The sequence below is a fragment of the Sinocyclocheilus grahami genome, unplaced genomic scaffold (genome assembly GCF_001515645.1).
Source record: "Sinocyclocheilus grahami isolate Dianchi unplaced genomic scaffold, SAMN03320097.WGS_v1.1 scaffold2016.1, whole genome shotgun sequence".
Taxonomy (NCBI): domain Eukaryota; kingdom Metazoa; phylum Chordata; class Actinopteri; order Cypriniformes; family Cyprinidae; genus Sinocyclocheilus; species Sinocyclocheilus grahami.
The window spans coordinates 28,766-37,697 of record NW_015507195.1 but is presented as its reverse complement, the minus strand read 5'-3'; positions in this window follow the sequence as shown (position 1 = coordinate 37,697).

The window sequence follows — 8,932 nt, the reverse complement described above, 5'->3', positions numbered from 1 at the left end:
ATATTGTTGCTATGTGAAAGCAAGAACTGAAATTAAATTTTGAAATGAAATATAAATTCCAAATCTGTAATTAATTATGAAATAAATAACCCTAACCCTAACCCTAAATTAAATTAAAATTTAAATTAAAATTTCAAATCCATAATTACTTAAATTCGTAAAATCTATGGATGTCATTCATATTATAAGAACAGTTATAGCTGAATTAATCACATGACCAGGATCAATTTTCGAAATGAAACAACAACAGCTATGGCCGTTTAAACTGCTAAGAGTAAACATACTGAAGGGAAGGGGACAAGCCTTTAAACAAACGTGATTATAATCAATTGTGGGATCGCTAATCTGACGTTTTGTTAAAATCGCATTGCAATAAGGTTTATAAAGTTTGCATCTGTCTGTTCTTTTCAATGGGAGGAGAGGAAGAGAGATAGGATGAAATCAGTATGAAAGAGTGAAAGATAAGTTTCAGATGTAACTGATCAAGTCAACACTTCAACACTTCAAACACTTCAAACACTGCATTTAAAATCACCAAAGGCTATGTGCTAACCACTAGCCTTCAATGCTACTAGCTTTGCATATGCTCCAATGCAAAAGCGTTAGCTTCAGTTAGCTTAGCTCATGCTTGGCTGTTTGTTTACAAACAGCTCAAAAATGGCGCTGGCGGACTGAAAGTTACCCCAGAAAATGGTTGTCGTAACTTCCGGGTTACGGGTGTCACTATGGCAACGTACTTTGTAATAACTAGCTTGTGCTACACACAGTCGATGGTTATACACAGTTTAAGTACATTGCAGGAGATGTCAGCGCATCTCGCACTACACAACCAAAAAGCACTATAGATTCTTATCTTTTCTTACAGCGCTGAACAATCTCACCTCGTTAGAGTGAGGTAAATTAATGTACAGATTTACTGCAATTAATTCAATGTTATTGAGATCTTGGCGGATCTCTGCACTTAGTCTAACACACGTGGATTTAACCACAATCCTTACTTGATCAAGATTTCACAATTCTTCCAAAAATAAATAGCGTTCAGATACTCTCTGAGCACCGCGTTTCAAGTTCACTAGTTTTTTAGTGAATAAATGGCAAGAGCTTTAATTAGCTAAGTTAATGGCCTCAAGCCCGGGAGATTTACTAGCATAGATGAATTTGGAAGTGGAACACGCACCAACAAATCAAACTATGAAGGCCTTTTTAAAAGAAAGAAATTAGGAATTCGCTCACTCCTATTCTTAATCTGTTTTAGCAGATGACATCTAAATGTTAATTATTTACTGCAGTTCACGTTTTTTAGTGAATAAATGGCAAGAGCTTTAATTAGCTAAGTTAATGGCCTCAAGCCCGGGAGATTTACTAGCATAGATGAATTTGGAAGTGGAACACGCACCAACAAATCAAACTATGAAGGCCTTTTTAAAAGAAAGAAATGAGGAATTCGCTCACTCCTATTCTTAATCTGTTTTAGCAGATGACATCTAAATGTTAATTATTTACTGCAGTTTTTAAACACAACTCGAGTTTCACTTCATTCATTCAACATGCTGGTATGCCACAATAAAAGTATCCAGTAACACAACAACTCAGTTTCTCTGCATCTAATCTATTCTTCCGGATAAAAATAGGAAAGATTCACAATAATATCTTGGTGTCATTAATTTTTTAAAGCCAAATCTTTGCTAGCTATTTTCTCCACCATATGTAAGGAATTTAACTCATTGAATTTTACAATAAAATTAATTATTCAAAAGACCTGATTAGAACTGATTTTATATTTGACAGTTTACACTATCAACGACTCGTCCAGCGCAACGTTAACATTCGTGTATATTAACAATTTGAATATTTGTATTTTCCCTGGCCACGGGTTAAATCATGCTTTTAATAAGTTATAAGGTACGAGCTAGGTAACGTGATCTTGGCAGAATTTTAACTTTACAAAATTTCACGACACCAGACAACACTTCTTTATAAATGAAACAAGAATTTATTGCCTATTCTAGATTACATTAAACTAAGCTAAAACACACACACACACACACACACATACAGTTCTGAAGAATGAAAGTTAGCGGAGTTTGTATGAAGTTCCCAAAGTTCTAACTCGTTTTCCACGAGTTCTTTTAAATTCAACCTGAGAGAGTCACAAAGCAGAGATTTATCTTACATTTACTGCTAAAACTCAATTCACCAGTTCAGCAAGAGATGAAAAGATTTTGTCTGGTACTTGCATTACAAGCTTCCTGGTTGGCTGCTTGAGGGAATCCCGGCTTTTGATTGGTTGCTGGTCGGGTGTCTGGATGACCTAGTTTCTGGGAATGCCCTTCAGGGATTGGTTGGTTTCTTGATGATGCAGAGGCTTGAGCAGTTCTTCTGAAAAGTCTGAGTTTGCAAGACTTTAGGCTTTTGAAGATCTCTGGCAATCACAAATTTCAACTGAAGTGTTTGAGTTTTGGAGTCTCGCTTGTGATGTAACAGCATGGGAGCGCTTTGTCGCGCGGGCACCAAGGTGAAAAGCCACAGTTCTAGAGAGAGAGAGAGCGAGCGAGCGAGCCACGAGGGATTTGTGTCCATTTTTAAGCAGGCTGACTCTGGTCCGCCCCACGACGCGATCTTCCAATCGGACGCTGTTGCAGGGCTTAGCCACGTCCTGTGTGGTTCCTTTTTCGTGCACAAGTCACTATATAACAGTCACAAGCCTGTTATAGGACTTGTTATCTTCCTCACCACTGGGGGCAGTAGAGGGCAACATGTTTTTTGTATAAGTCAAGTCATATGGTAGAAGGAGAGGATGTGGCATGCAGAAGCTAAAGCATGGCCTTGCCATATGCCACTGCTACCATGGAGGATTATGGTCTCTGACCATACATAGTCTCCCATTCATCAGGCAAATATCACCTTTGTACAGCTGTTCCATGACCTTTGAGGCTTGAGTACAAAATGAAAAGGGATTAAGATATCAAATTGGCTGGAGGATGTGGATGGGGGATACTCTGGACATTGTGGGAACTTGGAATTCAGATAAGACTTTATTCACTCCATTGCAGCTAATTCATCATTCATGGACATTGGCATGGATCTGTCTTCAATTCTATTTACATTTTGGTTCTCTTTGTGTGTTTTGATTTGATGAGAATAATGTTGCTATGCTTACTTGATTTTTTACTAAATATAAATATGATATTTGGCATTCAATGAGAGGTTCTGATTTGTTTTACGCTGTGTTAAATGGATTATGTTATTGCAGTAGGTTACCTTTTTCAAATAAGTTGTATGGCTAGTTTTGGGTTTAGTTAAACTCAGAAACGTTTATAACATGCTCCCGTGGGGAGTATTTCTGGAAGTTTTAAATAACTTCTGATAAAAGGATTATCACCAGAGAATGATACCGAATATAACATTTTCACTAACACCAATGTTTGGCGAATAAAACAAGCTTTCATTCAAGCTCAATATCGGGTAGTTTGCATACACATTAATAATCTTAATTACTAAAAGGGGTTATAAAACATTGTTTAAACTTGCACCGATTACAGGAAACACATCTAACATATATAAGACATAAAACATATTATTTGTGAATATAGTTGCCCCTTTTATACTTTTTAAATGATTGTCTTTTGAATTGTCTGTGTAAGTCTGCATTTCCTCTGTTAATAGAGAAAGGAAGGGAGGGAAGCAGATGGTCAAAAGTCATGTGGTAGTCACGTATAGATCCCGTGTTTGCAGGCCTGAGGGCGTCAGTTACTTTACTCATCCTTTTCCTGTTGGATATAATAGTTCCATTCATTGGCGGTCACAAGACATCACAAGGTATCTACAGGTTATAGTCCTGATACAAAAGATCGGTGTTATCTCCTGATTGAATTAGTTTTCATAACTCCTCTGAGTAGATAAGACAAGACTGACAGGAAGTCGACCCAGAATATGGGAGTCATGTGATGGGGTGATTAGTTTAGACCTCATGATGGTTTGATTCAATGGCATATCAGTGTCCGTCCATATTTAGAAATCCTACAGCAGGGGACAATCAACTGTTTGTGCTGACATGTTCTCAAACAAGAGGGGTTTTCTTCTTTTTATTGGATTAAGTCTATCACTGCTTTCAATGTCTCTTGAGAAGATAAGGGAACTAGTCGAGACAATTGGGCGCTATGTTGATCATTAATTCATTTTACGAAATTAAAAGATGAGCAACCATAATCAAGTTTAAACTAAGTGTCATGTTAGAAGTTTGCATTGTATACAGGAGCGAATATTAAAGGTGTGGTAAACGATATCTGGTAGCCACTGTTGGCATTTGAAATCACCAAAACAAACACTCCCCTACCCCAAAAGGGTCTCGCCCCTATTTTGATAGCTTTGATTTGATTTTGATACCCCACACATACGTACGCAACCAAGGCAATGATTAGTTCTGTGAAACAAAGCAAAACCAATGTTAAACCGTGTCTACACCGGACGCGAGTGGCGCAGTGCGACAACATACTATGAAACTCATTATAATCAGTGATGCTGTCTACACCATAGATATATACATATCTATGGTCTACACTGGATGCGGCAATTAATAATCTTAATTACTAAAAGGGGTTATAAAACATTGTTTAAACTTGCACCGATTACAGGAAACACATCTAACATATATAAGACATAAAACATATTATTTGTGAATATAGTTGCCCCTTTTATACTTTTTAAATGATTGTCTTTTGAATTGTCTGTGTAAGTCTGCATTTCCTCTGTTAATAGAGAAAGGAAGGGAGGGAAGCAGATGGTCAAAAGTCATGTGGTAGTCACGTATAGATCCCGTGTTTGCAGGCCTGAGGGCGTCAGTTACTTTACTCATCCTTTTCCTGTTGGATATAATAGTTCCATTCATTGGCGGTCACAAGACATCACAAGGTATCTACAGGTTATAGTCCTGATACAAAAGATCGGTGTTATCTCCTGATTGAATTAGTTTTCATAACTCCTCTGAGTAGATAAGACAAGACTGACAGGAAGTCGACCCAGAATATGGGAGTCATGTGATGGGGTGATTAGTTTAGACCTCATGATGGTTTGATTCAATGGCATATCAGTGTCCGTCCATATTTAGAAATCCTACAGCAGGGGACAATCAACTGTTTGTGCTGACATGTTCTCAAACAAGAGGGGTTTTCTTCTTTTTATTGGATTAAGTCTATCACTGCTTTCAATGTCTCTTGAGAAGATAAGGGAACTAGTCGAGACAATTGGGCGCTATGTTGATCATTAATTCATTTTACGAAATTAAAAGATGAGCAACCATAATCAAGTTTAAACTAAGTGTCATGTTAGAAGTTTGCATTGTATACAGGAGCGAATATTAAAGGTGTGGTAAACGATATCTGGTAACCACTGTTGGCATTTGAAATCACCAAAACAAACACTCCCCTACCCCAAAAGGGTCTCGCCCCTATTTTGATAGCTTTGATTTGATTTTGATACCCCACACATACGTACGCATATACATATCTATGGTCTACACTGGATGCGGCATGACACGAAAAATTCCCGACAGAAAACTGCTGCTGCTTTCTATTCATGACGTATTGACACAAATTTCAAATGATTTTCAAGGGTCGCTTTGTCGCGTCCAGTGTACTAGACAGACTTTAGTTGTTACTGCTTTCTATTCATGACGTATTGACACAAATTTCAAATGATTTTTAAGGGTCGCTTTGTCGCGTCCAGTGTACTAGACAGACTTTAGTTGTTACGGTGAAGACACAGTGTTACTCACCTATCGAGAAGAAACAAAGCAACCTCGGCGTCCAATCGCAGGCCTTCTGCTCCTTGAGTTCTCTCCAGCGCTGGAAAGCTGATCCGATATTTACACGGGTCCTACTTCTTGCCTTATTGCCTTAAGCCTTCTTTTGTACTGAAGACGTTTTCCTCTTTGGTTTTTTTATCCACCATCTCTATCTTTCTGTCGCTTGGCTCAGTACTGTCCATCCAGTGCACTGAACGCTCTGTCCTCCACATCATGAGTAGACACACCCCTTCCTGCTGATTGGCTGCAAGTTTGTTTTGCTAGTCGGCCAGAATCAGTTTTCTAAAGCGTTTTTGAAAAATCGCTTACCCCACCTTTAAGCATATTAGCAGCAGCATTTAGCATCTGTGTTTATAGAGCTGGAGCAAAATGCAGTTTAGAGCATATGTAATCGCTCTGAGAACACGCCGATAATAATGGACATGAAACAGGATAAATGAATTAAGCATTCTTGTGTATGCATTTCAACGAGGGCTCGCCATATACATCGGCGATTATCCCAGTGTTCACGTTTGTTATTTCTTAAGGTCCATGTTTTAATTGTGATGAATGTGTGGTTGATTTCAGCTGCACGTAGCTTCAGAAGCACGCACTTATCGCAGTCATATCAATGAGAGTGTTGCAGGAGACGCTGAAAATCACTATCTATGGCTGTAACTGTCAGTTCCGAGTGAAATGCATTATGGGTAGTGTAATTCAGAGAAATATGCTCATGCGACATGTGCTCTCGCTGTGCTGTGTAATTCAGAAAATGGAGAAATAACATTTATATTCTGCTTTTATTTCAGTTAATTAAGGTCAGTTCACCAGGGGTTTTGTGCACTAACTTTGACAACTTTCATCTGCACGAGAGAGTAAGATGACATGCATCAGCTAACTTTGTCCATCTCATCATTGCACAACAATTAATTAGAAAGCTGTTACGCTGCCACTGGGACTGATGAAGGGGAGAAAGTAACAGCAGTTATCAAATGACTAAATTATGATATTTGCTCAGGTGAGTGCTGGGATTGCAACATATCCATTTTGTTAATTAAATATTATACATAGTGCGCGTCTAATTAGACTTAAGCCAGTTGGCATGGTAGCCCAGGCTCGCATAGCCATAGCCCACAATTGTTAAGCCGGTCGGCGTGGTAGCCAAGGCTCACATAGTCATAGGCCACTAGCGTTAAGCCATTCTGCGTGGTAGCCCAGACACACATAGATAGTTATACATGCGGTTCACATGGCTCTTCGGAGCAGCAGCAGTACATATGCCTTTGCGATAGATCTGCTTGTTGGGAGGTGTTTTGTTCTTGTTTTGGCTTATATTGTCCATTCTATGTCTCCTGCTTTGTGGGGGGTTACTTCATATATGTAATATTTGCAGCAGCAATATTTCTTACATGCTCACAGCAGCATGTTGTAGATGTATTGGCAGTAGCAAATCTCGGCACTTGCTCTGCCGCATTTATATAATATTTGAGAAAGAGGCAATATTTAAATATGTAGAATGAATTACAGAACACAGGTAATGATTCATGTGTTAGCTGTTTAAGCTGGAGATGGCATGGGGGAAAAAACTGTTTTTATGCCTAGATGTTCTAGTGCACAGAGATCTGTAGTGTCTGCCTGAGGGCAGAAGTTACAGAAGTTACAGTTATAGAAGAGCACAGAACTGACTCAATAACAGCTGAGTAAAACTGTGTCATCTGTGCCTGTGGCAGGTTGAACTTTTTCAGTTGACAAAGGAAGTATAACCTCTGCTGGACCTTTTTCACAATGGAGTCAATGTGAATATCCCACTTCAGATCCTGTGAGATAGTGGTGCCTAGGAATTTGAATGACTCAACTGCAGCCACAGTGCTGTCCATGATGGTGAGAGGGGGAGAGCATGGGGGGTTTCTTCTAATGTCATAGAAAAGAAAAGAAAAGAAAAGAAAAGAAAAAGAAACTTAGAGAAAATGGAGAGCAGCTGGAAAACTAGAGGTATTTCGTATTGCTTGGCGGGAAAGTAACCTATCCTACATAAAAGCATTACAAACTGCTAGATCTGATTACTTTTCGTCTCTTTTAGAAGAAAACAAACATAACCCCAGGTATTAATTCAAACACAGTGGCTATATTAATGAAAAATAAAGCATCAACAAGTGTTGACATTTCCCAACAGCACAGCAGTAATGACTTTATGAACTACTTTACTTCCAAGATTGATACTTTTAGAGATAAAATTGTAACCATGCAGCCATCAGCTACAGTATCGCATCAGATAGTGTGCTATAGATTCCCTGAGGAACAATTTCACTCATTCTCTACAATAGGAGAAGAATTGTATAAACTTGTTAAATCATCTAAACCAACAACATGTATGTTAGACCCTATTCCTGCTAAGCTCCTAAAATAGGTGCTTCCAGATGTCATAGATCCTCTTATGACTATTATTAATTCGTCATTGTCATTAGGAAATGTACCGAAATACCTTCAAACTGGCTGTTATTAAGACTCATCAAAAAAACACAACTTGGCCCCAAAAAAACAGTTAATTACAGACCGATCTCAAATCTCCCTTTTCTGTCCAAGATACTAGAAAAGGTAGTATCCTCAGTTATATTCCTTCTTAGAGAAAAATTGTATCTGTGAGGATTTCCAGTCAGGATTTAGACCGTATCATAGTACTGAGACTGATCTCATTAGAATTGCAAATGACCTGCTGTTATCATCTGATCGTGGTTGTATCTCTATATTGGTGCTATTGGATCTTAGAGCTGCGTTCGACACTATTGACCACAACATTTTTTAGAATAGACTAGAAAACTTGGTTGGCATTAATGGAAGTGCATTAGCATGGTTCAAATCGTACTTATCTGACCGCCATCAATTCGTAGCAGTGAATGAAGCGGTATCATCGATCACAAGTGCAGTATGGAGTACCTCAAGGCTCAGTACTAGGGCTGTTACTTTTCACACTTTACATGTTACCCTTGGGAGATATCATCAGGAAACATGGTGTTAGCTTTCACTGTTATGTTGATGATACCAAGCTCTATATTTCTTTGCGGCCCGGCGAAACATACCAATTTGAAAAACTAATGGAATGCATAGTCGATATAAAAAACTGGATGACTAGTAATTTCTTACTGCTAAATT